Source organism: Protopterus annectens, chromosome 7.part0 (assembly GCF_019279795.1).
Source record: "Protopterus annectens isolate FY-2018-M chromosome 7.part0, PAN1.0, whole genome shotgun sequence".
Taxonomy (NCBI): Eukaryota; Metazoa; Chordata; order Ceratodontiformes; family Protopteridae; genus Protopterus; species Protopterus annectens.
In genome coordinates, this window is record NC_056739.1 from 1,634,005,221 (window position 1) to 1,634,029,682 (window position 24,462).

Here is a 24,462-nt window from a genome sequence, read left to right on the forward strand (position 1 = left end):
CAAGCTCCTTATCAAAATGTTGGTAAGTATTGGACAACCAAATATATATGTTCAAGCAACCGTCCTTCTACTTTATCCATCTTCTCCATTTCTTAAAGCATTTCTGAGACAGCCTTCCTCAGATGTTTGGCTTCTCAGTATAATATCTCCATGTAAAGTGATCCAAGAGTTTGCTATTTATTGTGCAATGAAAGGCTGTAGCATATCATAACTGTTACATCATATGTAGGGACTGAGTATGACAGTGACAAACAATACCGATCATGCTTAAATGAAACATCCGCACAGGTTCTACAGGCCATGACAGCATTTAGGCCAGTCACTATTGCTTAGACTATGCAATATCACACATTTACAAAACCAAAATATGAAAAAGAAAGAAAAAAAAAACAAAATATATTCAGCTAATGATATTTCAGAAAGAAAAGTGTCATAAATAGAATCAAGGTGAGAAAATACAGACATCTACTGCTAATGAATTAACACCAACGACTTCAATTGTTTAAAATAAAAAACACTAATTTAAACTACTAAAGACTTACCATTGTGGCAAAAGCACAGAACATAGCCGGCAAAAAAAGCACGATTCTGAGAGTACCCCAGAAAGTGTTGTAGGGTGTTACACTGACATGAGGAATGGCTAGATTTTAGATATATCTGTCCTTGGAATTAGCATATATAGTACATGACTAACCTGAACATGAGATATGTGTCTAGCTGCAGCAAACAGGAGGTATTATTCATGCTTTACTCATTTAGCATACATTGATTGCTGTTCAAGTGGTGGTTAACATGTGCTTACCATATATGGCAACAGAAACACTGATATGTTCTCCCAGTAAAGTACAAATCTTGCATCATGTATCTGTTATTGTTACCCTTATATGATCTCTTGTCTGGGATGTTGCTATCATCTTCCTTAAGCATAGGCAAGATGTGTGTCAGTGATGCATGTGCACTTCTCAGTGATTGGGGTACTCACTGGGTATGTGTGTTATGACTCCACAATGCATACAGATAGCATGCATGTGATAATCCCATTCATTTGCTGTGAGACATATCAAGACAAACTGTGTTAACCTGGTTACACAAGAATGCATGTGGAACGCTATATACATCTCATTACAATTTCACAGTGCAACTGTAAAACCACAGTATGCAGAAACTATTATATGCATTCTAAAGAAGAAGAATTAGCATTTTGGTCTTCTCGCCAGCTGTGCACACACAGAAAAGCAAGGAACAATGAGGAGTTCTATAACCCCAGGTGGGCTGAACTAATGGCAAGCATCAGTGTAGTTAGGAGACATGACTGCTTCAGCATTAAGTGTCATTGAAGGGTGAATGAAGAGGAGGACAGAGTGAAGAGGAAGGCACAGGATATACACATTCAGGAGAAGTAGGTTGAGGTATGAAGATCTGTGACTATCTCACTGACATTCGCAGAGTAGCTGCTCATCAACCACATGCCAGTAGTATTAATCATGAGTATTCAGGGTGGCACTGAAGTTGGTGTCAATGTAGATAAGGTATGTTTGTGGTATATATGTTCCAGCACAGACAGAGTTATGACACAGTATATACATACATGAGTTCCATTACATTCAAATTGGAGGTCTACTACACCTGTGGTGGTGTATCGCCTCCGATGGTGCAAATGTCAAGGGTAATGCATGCTGTGTATGTAGCACTTATTACTGCTATGACAGACAGCTGCTTTGTTATAATTTTGACTGTTGGCGTTTATGGTGATGGATAATATTTCACAGGTTTTGAATCAGATACCACTGCAGTGTCATTAATATAAATATAAATGTAAATATCATCTCTACAAAGCAAAGCAGAATGAACTAGCCTTGAACCAGGCTCCTGCATGAGTGGAAATTATATTTTTGCTTCCTACCATTTCAACAATGCCACTGTGACTAACATTATTGTAGAATCAGAAGCAGGCACTGCTGAAGTGCGTGCCATCATTATGTCATGGTAGTCAGTGAAAAGTGCTGGTGTGGATAATGTAACTGAAGGGCAGCATCACACTTTAAGTTCTGCTGCACCAGAAGCTGGAGACAGTATCCACATGTCTGACTCATCTGCACATAGGTATGTGCTGCTGTTGTGTCTCTGCAGGTCACCAGACAGGTGATAGGAAATGGTGGGGGCACACTGTCAGTGGCAGTACAGAATACAGATCCATGGATTCTGTCCATGTGGGTGCTGATGTCAGTGAAAATGTTGTATTTGCACCACAGCCAGAGGGTACTGGAACAGTGTCTTTTTTTTGGCATTGTCACAATACACACATGCCACTGTGAGTACAGCTGCTCCTGTAAGCATTGAATCTGATGGTGTTCTTTTGCAACAGACACATTTTGAAGGATATTGTTCTCTCAGAGACCAATATGGCAAGGGCATTTCACTGATTTATTTTACTGTATGTAGACTCCTTCATGGTTCTTTGTGTTCTAAGTGACAAGGCATGAGACATGGACAGCCACAATTTTCCCTTTTCCCAACAGATTTGCAATGCATGTTTATAACACATTACACTTGTGTTCAAACATTTCTGCACTCTAAGTGAGGCAGTAGACTCTTCCAAGGTTTACAGCATGCTGTTATGATACAAGCATCACTTGGGATGGCAGAAGGTGCAATGCTCTGTATATACTCAAATTTCATCCTCTGCTATTGTGAGCTCATCTCCATCAATACTTGACCATTGCTGTTGAAGATATACTTCCTGCGGGACACGTAAGACCTAATGTTTACATGTCATCTTTCTAAGCACACGCAGGGATGCCTCTTCCATGTGGCTGTGACTCATGATAGTGCAGTAGTCATTTGCAGTCAGTATAATATGGAGAAGTGTTAATACTGTGGTGACAGCATGTATTTATCAGTCTGTCCTATTCTGCACTTTCCCTGGCTGTGGCATTGGTTAGCTCTTAATGCGCTTATCCATTCAGTTGATAAATGTTAATTGTATGTATGCTCAAATCCCTTACATCTACACATGTGCTGCCCTGCTACTTACTTCCAACATTCCGACTTTAGATCTTAAATCAGCCTTGCAGGACTTTGTTTCAGTATATGTTGTTACATCAGACAAACAAAGGCCCGATCAGTGAATATACTCCTCTGCTCAGCACAAGTCTGTATTGGCTGTTTTCTGGGCTGCCTGCTTACTGGTACTGGCACTTTATGTTCATAGTTACTGCCCCCTGTTTGTGAGGTGGTGGTACTTCTAGTGATGCATCTACAAGGGCAGAATGTGCAACATGCATCTAGTTACAGCTATGCTGCATGCCTTATTGAGTTTATATGTAATTTCCCTTTCTAATAATGCAGATACCTAAATCCTGTTTTGAAGTATGGAAATCACACTCTTTTTGTTGCATGTTCATCTGAGTGATGCACTGTAGATCTCATCTAGTAATCTTATCAGCCCCCTCAGTGTCAGAGTCAAGTGTTCCAGTGGCTAACTAGCATTACCAACAAACTGATGTGTGATAAAGATGCCTACTGAAAAGGGATTATAGAGGATGCTAGGAGTTTTAGGCATACATATCATAACTGAGTATGGGGTCTTAAGCAGAGATATCTCTTGTGTACCCAGTGAGACCAAATACTTCATGAATGTTTATGTATTGGCACTAATGCTTAATAATATAATTATAGTCTTCAAGGGAGTTTCTTCTCCCTATTAACACCTTCCCAATACCAACCTTCAGGCTTTATCCCCAGTGTCAAAGGATAATTTTCAGAGATGCCCTACAGCCTTCCAGACTCTGTTTGAAGGAAGGTAATGCAGGTAATAAGTAATAGGTATAGGTAATAGGTAATAAGGTCTGCTTGTCTGAAGGACAGTAAAGTACTGGAGTTTTTGTTTGAAAGATGCTAATGTACTGGATTGCTTATCCTGCAGGAGAAGCTTATTTCCTAGATGGGAAAAGTGCTCCATATTGAATCTCTCTCCCCACAGCATACTATTTTTTTCTACTGCTGGACATTTAAGTCTCTCATTTGGTGTTTGGTAAGCTATTGGATTTGCTGAGATATAGAAGACCAAGGACAGCAGGGTCACTAACGGCACAGTAGGTGAAACACAGATTGCACCTCAACAGTCTATTAGATATTGATTAAAGGGACAGAGCTTCTAGCCTTTCTTGGTACCTCAGGGTCTTCAAGCCTGAAATCTTAGTTAGAAACCTCTGGAGCTTCTCTAGTTGTTTAATAAACTGAGCGAGGTACTCTACAATTGGCCTGATCAGAGCTGAATATCATCATCATCATCTTTTGGCTGTTCCCATTAGGGGTTACCACAGCGGATCATCTGTTTCCATTTCTTCCTGCCCTCTGCATCTTGCTCTGTCACACCAGCCACCTGCATGTCCTCTTTCACCACTGTAACAACTGTTTGGTACATTTGTAGCAAGCAGTTTGGTGCAGTTTTAAAGAAAAAAAAATATATATTTTTTTTAATAAAATATGCAGAAGGAGGGTCAGGGTCAGAGCACAGAAATGGGACCTGAATGGCTGGGGTAAGAGGGAGCATGCCGTACATCTGGCTACCTGGTTGGTATGCCAGTAGAAGGAACAGCCGATTTATTTATTTATTTATGTATGTATTTGTTGGCTTCTTTGAGGATCAGCTTTGACCCTCTCTTCTCAATCATTTTATACAAGCTACAATCTGAGATGTTACACCTTCAACTTATTTTGTATGCCAATGAAATGTTCCTTTACATATGCAGTCCTTGAAACCTAAAGGTCCAAGGACAACTCCAAAAGGACAACCTGGAAGTAAGTAAGTAAATAATGTAGTGACAAAAAGCTCTTACTCACCCCCCCCCCACAAAAAAAAATGCAATGCTATTTGTAGCCAGCAAAAGGCTTTTAAAAACCCCCAGTACTCTCCATATCAATAGCCATTATGACAATCCTATTGAATCCTCCTCATTTTGATACTTTGGAATCTGGTTGGATCTTTTTTTATGTTCCAGACTCAAAGAAAAAGTATCAAACATAGAGTTAACTATCTCCTTATTTCTTTCTCTGGGCACAGAAGCCTTTTCACCTCCCTCAACTTCACCACAACTATAATAGGCAAATGGATTCATGTTACACCAGTTGAATATAAACTTCTACTGTTTGTGACAATCTCACATGGAAATACCACAACACTATAAAACATCTTCAACAAAATACATAATTTTATAAGTGGCTATCCTCACCTATAGCAACATTGCAATACACTCTCCAAGACAAAATGGCTCCCTATTATACGAAGTGCAAACTTTCTGTTATGTTCATTGCTACATAATCTACTTCATCAGGAAATACATCTATCTCTTGCTATGAGACTTATTGTCTCTATCACCACCTACAAGCTAAGAAGCCAATCCAACCAAGGCCTATCTCTCAAAGTCCGTACTACCAGGGTACACTTCTCCATCAACAGTATCTCTGTGTGAGCTCCAAAACTTCAACAATGTCTCCCTACAGCATTATCTGAAATATCCACTTATAATAATGTCAGGTCCCAAGTCATAGCAATTTCTGACTGAGCAGAATAAATGTAAATGCCACATAGTGAGGCATATCAAATAATTAAAGCTCCCTTCTGTTGTAAGTTTGTGCCCTGCACTTCCTTTTTCCAACTTTACTTGAAGCTGCAAATGACCTAACTTGTAAATATAGATACAGACAGATAGATAGACAGATAGATAGATAGAAATAGATATCTGTACATAGCTGTTATTGCATCTTAATTTATACCATTACTAGCTTAGCTATACTTGTAATAACGATGCATTCATTCATAGGAATGTTATATGTTCAATTCTCTATGTATATTGTAATTTCAAGTACTCTGTAACTTTTCATTCTATATTTATTTCTGCACTTGGTAGTTTTTGTGTTTTCATTACATTTTACAGCATATGTTTAGCCTGTGCTTGATCAGTTTGGATCTGTGCTGTAACCCTGTAAAGAAAAGTCAAATAAATAAACTAAACTAACTAAATACAGAAAAAGTTTTGATGATGTTAATAAATTATTGGAAGGCTACTGTAAGAGGATATTGCAAGGATTTCCAAGGCTTAAGAAACAGATCTGTTGTAAGCGTTGAAGGTATTAAAAATTAAAAAGAATAATAATAAAAAATAAATAAATAAATAAATAAATAAATAAATAAATAAATAAAAGAACCATTAACAATACTGAAGTGAAATAATCAGTTATATATGTCGGACCAATGTTTACTTTAAACTTAAACTATAGAGAACTGGATAGTGAAGGCAGGATGATGGATGTGCAACAAGTGTACACCAATAAAAAAGATACTGAAACACATTAAAATAATAATTATGGAATATTAATGATGATGTCTCCAGAGTAGTTCTAACAATAAATTTAAAAACATAAATATATGCTCTTGATTCAGGTATAATCAAATATCGTGAGGTATAAAAACAGTAGAACAAATTATAGCTATTTTTAGCCAAACAAAGCAATCCTTTCAGTAATGGAAATGAAGGTCAGAATTCACAGCCACTTACACTGTGTAGCACAAATGAGTTCTGGCAGCAGAAACAGGCAGGATATAGGTGGTTCTAAACGCCAATGAGGCTTGGCAATGGGAAAATAGCGTAGTATGCAGTAGTGGAATAGCCAGAAATTTTGTAGTTGCAAACTATTTTTACTGCCCCCAACCCACCTGGCATAAAAAAATAAAATAAAATAAATGGGCACATCTTTCAGAATGTTGCCCCCCCCAGTAGTTAATAAATGTACACATCATTGTCAGTGGTCCCATCTAAAAATTATTGCATGCATTGTTTTTATATTATCAGTCCTCTCTGTAAGCAAGTTATGTACCTTTTTTAACGGTATCACTATACACAGCTGTATTCATAATATAGCCTGAAAAAGCTACGATGTTTCTGAGGGATGTGAAGAAAAAATGTACTCTGGTGAGTGCAAATAGTAAGTCTGACTACATGCTTGGTATGCAGCACATGCCAAAGAAAACAAAAAGCATGGAAATGAGGAATGCAATTTTTATTTTATTTTATTTTTTATTTTACATTTGTTAACCGGGGGTGTCTGACTGAGTCGAAAAGGCCCTTTTTCAACAGAGGCCTGGGGAGAAAAGCTCCACAAAGAAAAATTACAGACAGATTCACTTATTTAGACATGATCAGTATACACACAAATTACAAGAGACATGTTTTTACAGTGGTATGCAGCACATAAACAGTTACAGTGGAGAGAACAAACAAAAACTATATTAATTTTAAAAATAAAGGTAATTAACAGATCTGTGGTGTACAGCTGAAATTTAGAACATGGGTAGAATACATACATAGTACACAGGTACAGTACATAAATTGTAGATTAGCCAGTGTTTGTGAGTAAGATTGAAAACTATTATCAAGTGCTCTAGATTTAGTATGTATATGTTATCCACTTTCACTAGCCTGGGGAGCAATCATGGCACTGCCAACTTTGCTTGAGATGTTACCTGATGAGGTCTTTAAAGGAGGCTTTGGATGATGTGTTTTGAATGCTAGTAGTGACATAGTTCAATTTTATAGCCACTGAACTATTATATAGTGCATCTCCAAAGCTATTGTAGCTGTTGATGACTTCTAGTAGTAGTTTGCTTGATGATCTAAGAAGCCTTTTGGCTGAGTGATGTTGTACTAGGTTTTTGAGGGCAGGGCACTTATTGGGGAGGTACTAGATAGAATGACAGAGGCAGAGCTGATTGTAGGTTAAGAAGTTGGGCAGTTCAAGCCAGTGGAGCTGTCTCAAAGCAGTACAGTGATGAGTTCTATATGAGCAATTTGCAGTAAAGCGGGCAATTCTGTTATAGCAGGCTTCCATTTTGCTTAGTTCAGTTTTGTTGAGATTAGTCAGAATGGGAGATGCATAGAGTAGGGTGGATAGAAGTTGGGAGCGAGCAATGGCTGATCCTGTGTTGTTGGTAAGAAATGGTTTGATACGGTAGAGTGACCACAGTTTGGCATGTACTTTTTTAATAGTTAAGTTGAGGTGACTATCAAATTTTAGGTGGGAGTCTATGGTTATTCCCAATAGCTTAGCCTGTGCCACTGGAGCAATTGGAGTAGCATTTGTGGAGTAGATAGTGAATTGACTGTTAGTGTTTTTGTTAGAACTGGTTATAGTCATAAGCTGAGTTTTCTTTGGATTGAGGATAAGTTGGGCTTTGGTAAGGTAGTTTTCAACGTCAGAGAATGCTAGCTGAGCTGTTTGCAGAAAGGCAGGAATGTTTTGTGCAGCACAGATTAACGTAGCGTCATCTGCATACTGAATTATAGATGCATGCTGTGTGGAGGTATGGAGGTCATTTGTGAAGACTGTGAATAGTAGTGGTCCTAAGATAGAACCCTGTGGGACTCCTATAGTTATAGGCAGCTGAGGAGAGAGAGAATTTTCCCATTTCACAGATTGGTACCTGTCAGTTAAGTAGCTTTGGAACCAGGTAAGAGTGAAATTTGATAGATGATATTGGTTTAGTTTGTTTAGCAGGATTTGGTGTGAGACTGCGTCAAATGCTTTGGACATATCCAAAAAAAAAGTTGACACTTGTAGGCCTTCATTTTTGAGACGGTTTACTGTGTCTGTGAAGCAGAGGAGGGCTGTAGTGGTACTATGGGCAGGTCTGACACCATGCTGAGTAGGTAACAGGATGTTGCTGTCTAGGAGATAGTATAGCATCTGGGTATGGATGCATTTTTCTAGGATTTTGGCCAGGGGGGAGAGTAAAGCAATGGGTCTGTAGTTACTAAGTTCAGTGGAGGTCCCACCTTTATGTATGGGTGTAACATAGGATATTTTCCAGAGTTTGGGCACATAGTTTTCAACAATTGATCTGTTTATGAGAGTGGAGACTGGGATAGCAATAGCATCTGCTGTGAGTTTCAAGAAATAGCTGGGGAGTAGGTCGGCTGCTGTTGATGAGGTTTTTAGTTTGGAGAGCATGCTTTTGATTGAAGTGGTGGAAACTGTTTTGAGGGTAAAGCTTGTATTAGTGTTATTTGTGTTGAGGGGGTAGTGAGGAAGGAACTGTCCTGTGATACTAAGGATAGAATTGAGTTCACAAAGTGGGAGTTGAATTGTGTTTCGATGGGAACTTTAGTGTCAGGGGTGGTTGGTTTGGGGGTAGCCTTTTGGGTGGATTTTAGTAGCTGGTTTACATTTTTCCAAAATTTTTGGGGGTTGTGTTGGTATTTAGTTTGTAATGTTGTGTAGTAGGATTTTTTGTCCAGCCTAATGTATTTTTATGCACGGTTGCGCAGTTCTTGGTACTTAGTTAGGCTTTGTGTTTCTTTGTTTTTTGAATGCAAATCAACCACAGGAATTCAAATGATGACACCTAAAATGATGGACTGGTTTCAGAAACATATAACAAGGGCACTGAGCTATAGTGCATACACAGTTTTACAGAGATCTATGCTGTATAGGAGAAGAGTGGTTCTGGGATTAACAGCACCAATAACTCTGCAAGATATGTTGCTATCAGCTATTGGAGCCAAAGCCTGCAGTCTTGCATGCTGAAACCATCACACCAATGGAAGAGGTGACATGCCACCAGCTCATTAATCAATAAATAGTCACCTGTTTCTCTGTGGAAAGGGAAGCTGTAAGGGACCATGTCAAACTGCATCATCCACAATCAAAACTGAGTGGAATGTGAGCTATCCATTTTACGTTAGAGATAATGCAGGCATCAACCTCATAAATCTTGAACCAGATCATTAGCATATGTGGTAGTATATATCTGGTTGCCTAGGTCTGCCTGTATAAGAATCAGCATTATAAGGTGCCATATGTGACACTGTCCATTCCCATGACATACAGGGAGTCATACCGTGTGCAGTCATTGACATAAATGCCTCATATAGTGCACAGGGTTTGCATGTTTTACACATCTGACATACATCCAACTTATACCAAAGATACCCAAAAGGAGATTTTCCACTTTTTAGTAGGTGCATGCAATCCCTGGACAGGTAGGGCTGTACACACAAGTACCATGCAAGCAGGCTAAAGGCCACATGGAATATATTGCCTACTGTGTCTTGCAGGTGATGCTGGATATGCTCTACAGTCAGAGTTGATCCAAAAGCTTCTGATCATGCAAGAAATGGCTTATAATGCAGTACATACTGAGACACACAATACAGTAAAGTGGATCTTCAGACTACTAAATGGATGCTACTGTTGACTATGTAGGTCAAGAGGGCAACCCAGAACACAATCTGGAAGGGTGCAGTCAGATTTTTGCTGTGTATGTCATGCTGTAAAACACAGCATTGGATAAACAGTTGGAGATGAACATCTTGTTAGGACCTTCCACACCAGTTTTACTAGAAGAGAAAGGGCAGAGTGAATGTAGTTCCACAGCCAAGGTGTATGGGGGGGTGATGAGTGGGCGTGGGGATGCAGTGCCCTGCAGCACAGTCGAAGAGGAGATATCTGGTCCACAATTATGGGCCATGACACAGGTAAGACATAAAAAAGAGTGATGCATCCATTCTCATACCAAGGCTATGTAGGATAAAACATGAAGTCGCCATATTGTGCACCAGACATCTCCATATTTCCAAATATTTAGGGTGGGCAGGGCACAGTCATCACAATTTGCACAGGTAAAGCCAGCTGCATAGCATAGAGGGAAAAATCTAGATGACCTGGGTTTAACTAATGTCTCGAGCTTCTAAGGTGATAACATGGAGGGATGTGGAAGCCCATCCAGGAAAGATGGCTTGTGCCTGAGTGTGTTCCTCTCACATGATCTCCAGCAAAGGCCAAGGGCATAGATGGGACATCACCAATTAGAGGCAGGGAAAGGAGTTGAATCATCACTGAGGCAGGATGGTAAGCCACCACTTTTTCACAGGGATAGCACAAGTATGCATAGAGACAGTAATGCAGTTGTGACATACAGATAAAAACACTCTCTGGCAACAGTATGACAACACCTCAAGATTCTCAATCATTTCACAGACCCCAGAAGGGGGTCAGGATTAGCCCAGGGGCAGCTAAAGCTGGTTCCATTTGACCAAGTGCATGAGGAGAGGACCTGGGGGAAGTTGATGTTCAGTTGCAGGGAGGCAAAAAGACAGCAACAAATAATTTGTGCAAATGGTGTAGCATACTTTACAAGTCTACCCTATCGGTCAGCAAAGACACCCAACAACCGCCCCAGTTCAATAATGCTGAAATTCTTATCTGCAAACTGCAAATTAATAAAAACAAAAATGTAAACATTGTCTGTATCTACATTCACCCAGGGAGAAACACAGAAACCTTAGAAGACTTCTTATATTGGTTATCCATTACCTACGCCCAAGAAACAATTGCTCTTGGGGATTTCAGCTTTGAAAACTTGCTGTTGTGAAACTCCTACAACCCAAATAAACCTCCATGGATTTACTCAAATCATAACCTCCTCCACCAGGACAGGAAAACCCAATAACAAAGAAAGTACCCTAAACTGGATACTCGTCAATACCCATCTTCAATCCTATAAATCAGGCACTTTGCCTGATGACCTAAGTGACCACTGTCTCACCTATTTAATCAAGCTAGTAGACTGTTCCTACCAACCCACCTATAGAACATTAAGAAACAACACAAATTTTATTCTCACCAGATTTCAAAATGAACTAAGGGCATGCAACTGGTCAGTGCTAACAATTCTCCCCCTAGATGAAGCCGTAGCATACTTTAACACCAAATTCCTTGCTATTCTTAACTCCCATGCTCCCAGCCACTCTATTAGAACCAAAGTTAATATTGCACCATGGCTTTCTAAAGATATCAAAACCAGGATTTCACTCGGAAACAAAGCATTGGCCACCTACAGAAAAACAAAAGCCCCACTTGATCAACTAAGATTCAGACAACTAAGGTATATCACCAAAAAACCCATAACCTTAGACAAAAAAAAATAATACTACCATCTACTGCAAACCAAAACAAACCTCAAAAGTTCTGGGTAGGAATAAACAAACTACTCCCCCCCCCCCTCAGTTTCCCAACAAAATACCCCAGTAGACATTGCTAATTACTTCAACAACTTCTTCACAGAGACTATCCAGTCTCTAGCCAGCCAACTCTCTCCAAATGGCTCTAATTCTAATGCAGCCACACCCAGTACCCAAATATACTTTACCTTCCAACCTGTTCCTACTCAACTTATTCATGCCCTACTTAAGAAACTAAGACCCACCACCCTAGCTGCTGAACTCCTCCCAGCAGACTATCTGCAAAAGGCTGCTGACACCATAGCATATCCCATCTCAATCTTGATCAACAGAGCTATATCTGAAGCTACTTTACCCACTATATGGAAAATCTCCCATGTCATACCTCTCCATAAAGGAGGCAGATCCACTGAACTGTCAGTCTTTAGACCCATAGTTATTCTGCCACCTCTAGCTAAAATTATGGAGACGTGTGTACACATGCAGCTCATGCACTACCTCACACAGAACAAGCTGTTGTTCAACTTTCAACATGGCTTTAAGCCACACCACAGTATTACTTCTGCCCCCCCTCTCTTTCTCTAACATCATTAACCACAACCACAATAATAACAAACTATCCTCAGCACTCTTTCTAGATCTATCCAAGGCTTTTGACATGGTTGGCCAGAAAATGCTTACAAATACCTTGAAGACCTTCTCCTTAAACAACCATGCACTCCAATGGTTTCAATCCTACCTGCAGGGCAGAAAACAGGCAGTCCTGTGGCAGGACAAGCTATTATCTTGCCTACCCATCACATTAGCAGTCCCCCAGGGCTCGATACTTGGACCCCTTCTTTTCTCCATCTTTATCAATGACCTTCATTCAGTCATCCCAATGCTACCTTCATTCAATATGCGGATGACTCCACCTTGATTTGTTCTGACATCTCACCGGCTTCTTTATTCACATTAACCCAAAACACCTTAAATACAGTGTAAAAATGGCTCTCCAATTAATATCTAATCCTAAACACCAACAAAACTAAGCTGCTCCTCTTCTCCCCCACACACAGGGCCCCCCCTGCCATACCTCAACATAACTGTAACAATGGCACTATCATCTCCCCAGAAGCCCAAACTAAACTACAGGGTGTCATAGTTGATAACAACCTGAAGTTGGATGTGCATATCAATCAAACTACCAAAACCATTAATACAATCTTGGCTCTCTTTACAGAATCAAACCTGTCCTTACCACACTTGCTAGAACTACAATTGCCCGTTCACATCTACTATCAACTCTTCTCTAAGCCCCACCTCTATTCACCAACTTAAACAAAACAGATCTTAATAAACTATCATCCTGCTATAACCACATTACCAGACGTGCTACTGGCACAGCCTACCGGACACACCACCATCACAACCTAAATCACCTAGGATGGCTTGAACTGCCTAGCCTACTGCAGTTCAACCAGCTAATAGTGGCACATAAAGTCCTTTACAAACCAGAAAATACACCTGCACTAAAAAATATTATCAGCCCCTACACCAGCACCCGACCACTGCAATCATCCACTAGACTGCTAGTTCAAACATACAAATCCAACTACTCAGCTGGGGACTTTCTGTTTGCCAGCTCTCTTAGAAAAAACATGGAACAGACTCACAGCTTACTTGACCCTAGAACCCTCACTAACTCAATTCAAAAACAAACTCAAGAAATACTTCAAAACTCATTGGTTATGTCCTTGCACTAATGCCGACTAGTGACCTCTCTATTACCTAGGTGCCTTACCTTCAACTACTTCTAACTTTTTTCTACCACACCATTTCAGGAAGGGTCAATTTTATAACTGCTGCTCAATGTGTCTTAAACCTGAATGTAATGTTATGTATATATAACTTTGAAAATAATGTTATGTTTTGTAAAGTGATTTATAATAAGTTTGTATTATATGTGCTAAATGCTGGTATTGCTTATGACTGCAATCTGCTTGAAACTAGCATTTACTAAAAGTTCAATTTGTATTATTATCTTGGAGCTTTTCTCCCCGGGTCTCCGCTGAAAATGGACATATATCCAGTCAGACTATCCCGGTCAACAAATGTAAAATAAAATAAATAAATAAATAAATAAATGAGGGGATGCAGTAATAGATGACTGCAATATTATGTGATGGGGTCATCATAATTGAACACTGCTTACTTCTACTCTGACTGATTCTAAGGGGTTGGGGATCACATTCTCCAGTGGTGGATTCAAGCTGCCATGATATCAGCACTGGCACTATGTGATAAGCAGGCTTGTGGTGTTGGAGGCTGATACTGCTTGCAGTTTACAGGACCATAAGCATTCCTGCTGATGTGAGCTACTGTGTGTTGATCTTGATAATCATCGCTGATCATGAAGCACTCATTGCTCATGAGCAGTCATGGCAAATTGTGTGCTCACAGGTATCAGTGAAGGTGCAGAACTATCTCAGTGTGCAAGTGCTGCCTGATGTGGTGTCCTAAGTGTTGATCCAGAAGAGCAATGTAGTCTATGACCTGGATGATTCTCATGACTGCAGATGACATTCTGTGCACACCCAGGTAACAGCGACATCACTTCATCAATGGTCTGAGTAGTCTGACTTAGGACATCTCCCTATGTCGAGGCCCTGCCATAACTATAGAAGGCATTCACTCCACAAACCACCTTACTAATATGTACTAACCCTAACCCCAGTCCTACTCTTTAATCCAACAAAAACTCTTTCCATAACACTATCACTATACAAAACATTCAAACACACATCACATACAGTAGTACACATGCAAAACATTAACTCTCTCTCCACCTCCCTAACTCTTGGCTAACCTTAACCTGCAGAAACTTTTATAGACACACACACACACACACACACACACACACACACACACACACACACACACACACACACACACACACACACACACTTTCTCACCTTTAAACCTGAAAATTTGTGTATATTTAAAAGTTTCTGCATTAAAATACTAAATCCACACTTACCTTATTGCATACCTCAGCACAGACAAAATATTCCTTCTTTCAGCATCTCTAGCACTAGAATAAAAAGTGATTTTGATGAATTGCTCAAGCACTTCACTCTGCCAAATGTGTAAAGTGAACTCAGTATATATATATATATATATATATATATATATATATATATATATATATGTGTGTGTGTGCGTGCATACATGTGTGTGTGTGTGTGTGTGTGTGTGTGTGTGTGTGTGTGTGTGTGTGTGTGTGTGTGGTGTTTCATTTAACAGAATTATTGGTCATAGGTTCTTTTACAGAAAAAAGGGTTATTACAACTGGGACAAGGTGTTTTATAACTGATAAATTTCTTGTTGAAAATTAAACCATTTTTATTCCAATTCCAGTGGGTGCTACGTACATTTGCAAAACTAGAAAGCAGTCTGACATTGTGATAAAGTGTGGTGTGGTAAAAATAATTATTTTTGGACAAATCTGATTTAGTTATTTGATGCATTTATTTGAATAAGGAAACTTAAATTTAAAGAAATGGAACTGTTTGCAGAGATTTATAATTGAATACCAGGCTCACTGTCTTGAAGGGCTGCTTTGAGCCAAGCCAATAACTTGAGGTTAGAATCAAACTCTGTACAGTACATCTATGAAGTGATGACCTTACCCATTATGGCAACCCCCCCAAAAGAGGAATTTTTAAATGTTACATCTTGTAGAAAATTTTGTAATCAATCTAAATGCTCTTTGAGTATATAACCACCTTCAGTGTATTAGGTGTGGCACCTACAAGTCATAGTAAAACCATAGGCATAAATAAATAATTATTTTCTATATTGCAATAATCTGTAATTGTTCTCATTGTTGTATGACTCTGGTCTGTTAGACAAAGTAGTAAAAATATGTGTCAGGTATGTACCCTGGTATTTATTTACTATTTATTTATCTAAATTTGTTTTATGGGGTATGACAATGATACAGGTGGACCATTTGCAGGTCAGCCAGATGAGACAACACATCTGTGCACCTTACATGGAAAGCGGTAATACAACACATGCAGTGAAAATTAGAAGTTATGTACCTACCATAACGTTCCATGTTAGTTGTCTTCATCTCGCCTTCTTCTTGCTGGATGGGTTCGGAGCCGATCCTCGGCTCGACGGCACTAGCTTTAGCTCGAGAACTCCTTTTACCAGCTCGAGGCAACCCTATATCCCATGATGCAAGGCGGAACTACCTCAGATCTCGTTTGGCAGCTAACTAACCCTGCTAAAGACTTATCCTAATATAATTAGGAACCATGGTTCCTAAAAGAAGACCACATAACAATGCTCCAGAGAAAGCAATCTAATAGGAACTCCCCAAGATCTGACCAGGCCTGGGGGAAGGAGGGTGGGAAGAAGAAGAGATGAAGACAACTAACATGGAGCGTTATGGTAGGTACATAACTTCTAAATGTTAAGTTGTCAATCTTCATTCTTGCTGGATGGCGTCCTAGCACCTGTATCCCGGGTGGCTCAATGGAACAGACTCTTGAGAACAGTGGAACCAAAACTGGCCCTATCTCTGGAGGCCAAATCCAACTTGTAATGAGACACAAAAGTTGGCCCAAGTAGCTGCTGCACAAATAGTGTCAATGGGAAGTCTATCCTGAAAGGCTACAGAAGTGGATAGACTCCTGGTCGAATGAGCTTTTGGCTTAGAAGATAGTTGTTTGCCCCTTAGAGTACACATAGGAAATGGTGGAAGTCAACCATCTAGATAAGGTCACTTTAGATACTGGAAGACCCAACCTGCTTCCTGCATAGGAGACAAACAATTGGTCTGATTTTCTAAGTTGTTTAGTCCTATGTAAGTAGTACCTGAGCTGACGATGAACATCCAAAAATGCAGCTTCTGTTCAGCTCTGTCAGAATAGTTAGGAAAGAAAATCAATAGATTGGTTAATATTGGCTTGAGATACAACCTTGGGAAGAAAGGAAGGGTTAGTCCTGAGCAAAACCCTATCCTTATGAAACACCAGATAAGGTGAACGAATACAGAGGGCCTGAATCTCAGAAACTCTTCTTGCAGAAGTAACAGCCAGCAAAAATATAGTTTTCCATGTCAACAACTTTAAAGAACACGTAGACGGTTCGAAAGGAGGTAGAATTAGGGATGCCAACATTAAGTTCAGATCCCATTGGAGGAGGATGTTTCACAGGCGGTTTTAGGAGAAAAACTCCTCTCAAAAAGGCTTTGCATAACCTATGAGACATGATGTTATTGTCCTGCAAGCCAACATGAAATTTGGAAATAGCAGCCATTTGTACTTTGACTGTAGATGATGACGAACCTGAATGAAAAACCTCCAGGAAATCCAAAACAGAATGTATAGGAGCGGTGAAGGGATCAATATTTCTGGCGTTTGCCCAAATAGAAAATAGCATAAACAGTTCTAGTGGGCGACTTTAAAGAAGACACTAAAATGTCTCTGACTGAGTCAGAAATCATTGGTAGCCTGGCTAGGGAAGGAAGTGGAGCAACCAAGCAGTGAGGTTGAGAGAATGAATGGCTCGGTGCTGCTGACCCGACTGGTGGATCAAAAGATCGGAACTGGGTCCAGATGCCAGGGCTGCACCAGAAGGTGACGATGTAGAAGCGGAAACCAAATTTGTCGAGGCCAATATGGAGCAATGAGGATCAATTTGGCTCTCAAAGGTGGCTTTCTGAATGACTTGTGGAATCAATGGAAAGGGAGGAAAAGCATAAAGAAGTCCCCGAGGCCAATCCTGGGTTAGAGAGTCTCTCAAGGGGTGGCCTGGAGAGAAATAGTGTGAAGTAATCTGGGCACTTGCTGTTTTGAGGGGTAGCGAAAAGATCGCAACAAGGGTGCCCCACTTTAGAAAAATCTGATCCACTACAGACTGATTGAGAGACCACTGTGAGGCATCAGAATAGATCTGCTTAGCCTGTCCGCCAATAGGTTGGACCTGCCGGGATGTGCGTTGCTATCAGAAACCGCTGAGAAGAGATCGCCCATTGCCAAAGTCTGAGAGCTTCGACATAAGGGATAGGACCTGGTTCCGCCCTGTTTGTTGATGTACCAGACCACGGACATGTTGTCCGTCTGTACTGCAATAGTCCCTGTGGGAAGAAAGTCGTCGAGGGCTTGCAACGTTAAAGCACTGCTCTCATCTCCAGGACATTTATGTGCAGGTGGTATTCTATGGGTTGCCACGTCCGTGGACCATCCTGCCCTGATAATGCCCCCACCCGATCAGAGAGGCATCCGTGGTGACTGTGGCAACTGGAGGAGGGGAACAAATGGTCGGCCCTGCTGAAGAAGAGGGAAGATACCCACCATCGTAGATGAGCCCTGCAAGACTGTGTCACTAAGATCTCGTGTCTCATGGGCAGATCGTGGTACGACCACTGCGTGAACAACATCCACTGCAGGAGACGCATGTGGAAGCGAGCTAGTGGAAGAAGAACAATGGCTGCAGCCATTAGGCCTAGAACCTTCAAGACAAACCTGGCTTTGACCTTGTTGCTTTGTAACAGAAGCTGAACAAATTTCTGGATGTCCAGAATCCTTTGATTTGTTAGTCTGGCTAACATTTTGACGGTATTTAACTCTTATAAAGGTGATAGATTGGCAAGGCAGCAGAGAGGATTTTAAATTCAGCGAAATTCCTAGACTCTTGCAAAGCTGTAAGGTGTAATCTCTGGACCGAAGAAGCTGATCCCTGGAGGTGGCGGAGAGGAGCCAGTCAAATAACGAAACACTTGGAATCCTCGACGTCTCAGGTGAGCTGTGACCGCCGCCATGCATTTGGTGGACACTCTGGGGGCTGAAGTGAGGCCAAGGCAGTGCTCTGAATTGGTCTGGCTCCCAGCGCGGAGAAACCTTCTGGAGCGTCTGTGAATCTTTATGTGATAGCACATCCTGAAGGTCTATCGAGCACATCCAGTTGTCCTTGCCCAGAAAAGGCAGAATGGATTGCAGCGTGACCATCCGAATCTTGCCTTTTGACAGACTTGTTTAGTCTGCTTAGGTCTAGTATTGGTCTCCAATCTCCCGTCCTTTTGGGGACCAAAAAGAATCTTGAGTAGAAGCCGGATCCTACTTGGTCTGCCGGCACTGTTTGGATGGCTCTTTTTCCCAGGAGTTTTAAAACTTCCTGTTTTGCCAAATCCCTTTGACCGGGTGAGATGTCTGGAAGGGATTGTAGAGGGAAACCTTCAAGGGGATTTTGTAACCCTCGTTTACAACCTACTGTACCTACTTCTCTTGTGATAGGGATTGCCAGGCTTCTGGGTACAGCGAAATCCCTTCCCCGACTGCCTCCAGGGTGGACAGTCGGGCAACACCTCAGGGATGCTGAAAGGGCTTCTCAGGAAGAGGCTCCCTGTTGCCCTGGTTCTGAGGACCCCCTGCCTCTAGGGCGGCGCCTATTGTTGTTACCCCTGCCTCTAGGGGTAAACTGACCTGTGTCCGTGTAGCTCCTTGGGCTTTACGGAACCACATCTTCCCCCCTTCTGACCCTTGGGATATGGTCTAGAAGGAGTGGAAAACTGGACTCCAAGCAGAAAGAGTTTTACTTGTTCACATCTGGTCAAAGTATCCTTCACCTGAGGTCGAACAAAGCCGAACCGTCAAAGGGGTGTTGGTGAAGGACTTAAAAGGGTCCGCAAAATTACACAGCCGCATCCAGGCTTGGCGTCTAAGAGCAACACCTGTGCCTCCATCGGCTGCATAAGATATGAGCCGCATGGAGGAGTTAGATATCGAATTCAGGATAGCTAGCTGAGAGGCAATCTTTTCCTGAGCCCCAGCAGCTGAAGGATCCTGGACTACTTCCCCAGTTCCTTGAGAATATCTCTTTGAAGCCTGGTGAAGTGACAAAGGTAATTCAGCGCATTGCAAAGGTCGCTGAAGAAAACATCCGCTTTCCATACCTGTCCATGGTCCTAGAATCCTTATTAGGAGGATGGACAGGTACTGAAGGATCCGCCAGTTCCTTCTTAGCCGCCACCACCACCATAGCATCCACCGAGACACCTTTGGACAGGAACTGTTTGTCCGAAGGGGCGTGATAATTTGGATGGTCTCCTGGGGACAGGTTCCACGGAATCTGACGCCTTCAAGCCACTACCTGCATGAGTGGGGAAGGCGGAGACACCCAGGAGGTGGAGGGTCGGGATCCAAAGCCTCCAGGTATACCGACTCATCCTCGGAGGGGTCAATGGAGGGCCAATTCCCCTCTGTTTGAGGAGCTCAAGGATGTCTGAAAAGGAGACATCCTCAGAGGACCGTGGGAACCCTCCGACTCATCTAAGTCGGTATCAGATGTAGTAGACTCAGGGAGTCTGTGTGTTTCCTCTTACCGTCCTCTTCGAGGGGTTCACCTGCAGGGTCAGGAGAAACCTCGGAAGAGGAGGAAATCCCAGTGGGGAAACCTGGGGCGATGGATCCCTGGGCCTGAGAGCAAGAGGCTGGCAAGAGGCATCTACAGGCACTGATGAGGGAGGAGCTAGAGGGATGGACCGTTGACCAGGCTCAGAGGCCAGGACACTCCTCATCACCTCAAGGCTCCTCTCCCGGGAGACCTGAACATACCGCTCCGAAGAAACAGGAATGGTCGGCTCCAAGGAGAGAGAGAAGGCTCGAGGCAGATGTCGGCGCCGAGCTTAAGCTCCGAGAGGAGGCGGGGGTCGGACAAGGGTCGATGCCACTAGCCCTCGGAGCCGACAGTGGAAACCCGGCGACCGGATCCTCAGGAAAGTCTCAAGGAGGAGATCGAGCTGAGGATGACGGAGCGAAGGATGTATCGGCTCGGCATTCTCTGTCCCAAAGCTCCGGCTCCGAACTCTGGTGTGGAGTCGGAGGAGGAATCTCAAGAATTGGGGCTGTAGCCAAAGTCTGTTGAGACGGGCTATGGAGCATTTGGGCCAGTGCCTGAGACTTCAACAGCCTGCTTACCACCCTCTCCAAATCGTGGTCAGACAGCCTGGAAGATCTCGAAGATGCCGATGGCTCCGCTCCGACAAAGAGACCTGGATACTTGGTATCGAAGGGGACCTGGATCTCTTGCGGGCGGAGCCATAGTCCCTTGAACCCCAGATGGAGCCGAGGATCTCGCCCGATGCTGATAAAGTGCTCCAGCTAGTCAGGGGAGCCCCGGCACAACCCACTACTCTGGCAGAAGAAGTATCGGTTCAAGGAGGCTTGGACACTGTAGCCTGAGCCTTCGTGGCTTAAGAGGTTTTCCTGCCCCTTGCTTGGAGGGAACCTTCAGGTTTCAACAAACCTCGGAGGATCAGTTTGTTCCTCCTTTCCTGCAGGACTCTGGCTAAAGGCATGACACAGCACAGGAGTCCTGCAGGTGCAAAGGCCCCAGGCAATACACACAAGAAGTGTGACCGTCTGTCAGGGACATTTTCTGACAGCACTGGTCACACTTCTAAGCCTGAGACCTTGCCTTCCTTAGACATCCTAACAGGATATACACACACAGTCCCCACAAACACACAACTTAATCCCTACACAGACACACAGGAAGGGAATAACTTGGGGAACTAGGCCTGACTAAAACTTTCAGTGAAAAAACTATATTAAAAGTTTAAAAAAGGAAGGGAATAGGGTGGGCTGTACTAAATACAGGCTAACCTGACACTGAAGGGAAATTAAACCCCTAACTAACTTTTTCTCTTATTTAAGAAGAAAAACTTACCTCAGCTGGCAAAGGAGACCTCTTTCGCTAAGCGGCAAACGAGATCTGAGGTAGTTCCGCCTTGCATCATGGGATATAGGGTTGCCTCGAGCTGGTAAAAGGAGTTCTCGAGCTAAAGCTAGTGCCGAGTCGGAGCCGAGGATCGGCTCCGAACCCATCCAGCAAGAATGAAGGCGAGATTGACAACTTAACATTATATATTCACATTTTTGCTTTTGGCAAGGCTGATGATATAGTCCATTTAAAGAACAAATAAGAGGGTTATCAAGTTTTGCAAAACAGTATAGTTACTTAGAACATTCACAACGTTGAAGGATTAAACCTGGTAGTATGTTCTTTTTATCTTGGAGTTGTGTTTCATGCATGTTGGAAACCCAGCAGGGTGATGTACTGAGATGACTGAATGTACTACTGCATACTACATTTACAAGGCAGGAATGCAGTAGACATAAAGAAGAAAGAAAAAGAGAAAAAATATTATGGTATTAGGGATGTTGGTGGATTTGAGGGAAGCAATAGTATAGTATAGCTGAGGGATATGCTTCTGTTATAGATTTTCAAAACCTGATAAATTGTGAGTGGGATCTGGGAAATTATAGATTATGTAATATTTGAGGTAGGGATTCAGATGCACTTTGCATCTTTAAGAATATATATACATTTCTAATTTTGGATGATCATAGGTTACTACTAGGCTAACTGCCCTTTCAGGCCATTTTAAACTGAGCCAGTTACCCCATGTGAGAATCAAGCCCTGCACCTTGTGTCTGTAAGGTAAACACCTTAACCATTATGCCAACCTCCCATCTCCCTGATATGCCTGCTCGTGCACTGCGGTGGATATGCACATCTCATGTTCAGGTAAGCTAGGCACCATATATGCTAAATCGAAAGACAAATATGTGCAACAACTAGCCATTCCCCATATCAATGTAGCACCATAGGTCACTTGTTGGATGCTGAGCAGAGGACCTCTATCAGGGCATATTCACAGGGTTACTCCTGTCCACTTCTGGGGTAATCCAGTTATAGAATCTGGATCAGACTGGTGTGATGGTACCTACTTTCAAACCATGCTATGATTCAATGCAGCCCATTCCATCATTGTTTGTTGCCAAATTTACTCATTGTCACTGGTATGTAGTACCCTGGGCTGCTTCTTGTTCCATGTTTGTAATTAAGTACTGTCACTGCTTGCCTCTAGTTACCTAAGACCACTTCTTCCTTGGAGGACCTGCTGAACAGTTCAGTCAGATGCTAAAGCCACAGTGGTACTTTCTTGAACTGTTGTTTTGATCGTACTACCTTTGCAATGTTTCTACAGTGTAGGACTGAGCCAGAAGTGTGGCCAGGTTGGAGCAGAGGGAGTAGCCACACTGGGCACAAAGTGTTAGGGTGTGCATTCAGCAAATCATGATCAGTCTGCTGAACTCAATACAGTAATGCATTTGTGGTCATAACTGAAGCATTGTAGTGTTCATTGTCTTCACTGCATTAGTGTCATTCAGATATGAATGCTGATACTGCATTTGGGGTTGGAACTGAAGCACTGTAGGTCTCTCTGTCTGGCATAAACTATAGCAGCTGCTTGCTATTATTGTATCTAGCAGTTTGCTACAGTTTAGAAGGAGGAAGGCACTCTTTTTTTAAAAGCTGAGGCAGGGGGACACGTTCTAGGGAGAGCACCAGCACAAGAATAGCCAGCTATACCCCTGAATTGAGCAACAGATTGTATTGAAATACAGAATAAAACATCACAAGGTTATCTTACTGTGAAAACCTACTGAAATTCAATAAGCTACCCAGTCCACTCCAGAAAGCATTGTGTTTACTTTCAGGATAGCATTCATCATTATGCAAACAATCTGAGTCAGCCTTCCATTGGCCACAGAAGCCCTACTATATACCAAAATTTAAATCAATATATTACAGATTTTCTATATCCATCCATCCAGCCAGCTAGCCAGCCATCCACAGCCCCCTTTTTCAGATTTTTACACATGGGGTTGAGGTGCCAATCAATCATCTAGAGCTAAGTTTCACACCACTGGGTGGCTAGCCCTGCTATGGCTGTTCTTCCGTACCACACACTCACATGAACACTCACATTTATGGCCAATTTAGAGTGTCCAGTCCCCCTATTACATGACTTTGGAATGTGGGAGTAAATTGGAAAACTCATAGGTAAGCCGTGCAAACACAGGGGGGACAGGCAAACTCCTCAGAGAAGGTACACAGCTGAGAATCGAACAGGAGAACCTGTAAATATCCAAGGACACATCAAAAAGGATAGGAAAACAAAACAATCAAACACCTACAATGATTGAAAAATAAAGCAAACACTTTCCTTTTCCGATCATTAAAAATATATAAAACCAAATACTACATGCACCCATGCTTTATTTAAATAATAATACTTTAAAGGGAAACATTTTTGTAAGGTACTGTATAGGATTGAGGTTAGGGGCAGTGGCAGACTTAGGGGATGGAATACCACAGGTGAGTAACCTGGACAGGGGGGCTTTAGCAGGAACACAGAAGTGGACAGCAGAGTAATGGCCGAGACCCAGATGACATAAAAGAAGTTTGGTAGAAACCTTTTAACAAACAACAGAAAGCCTTTATCATTAAAAAACGTGGGGAATAGATATCTCCACAAAATACCAGTGGCAGTCTGAAACATTTCTGATATGAATGTGAGCTGAAATGTACCAGAAAAAAT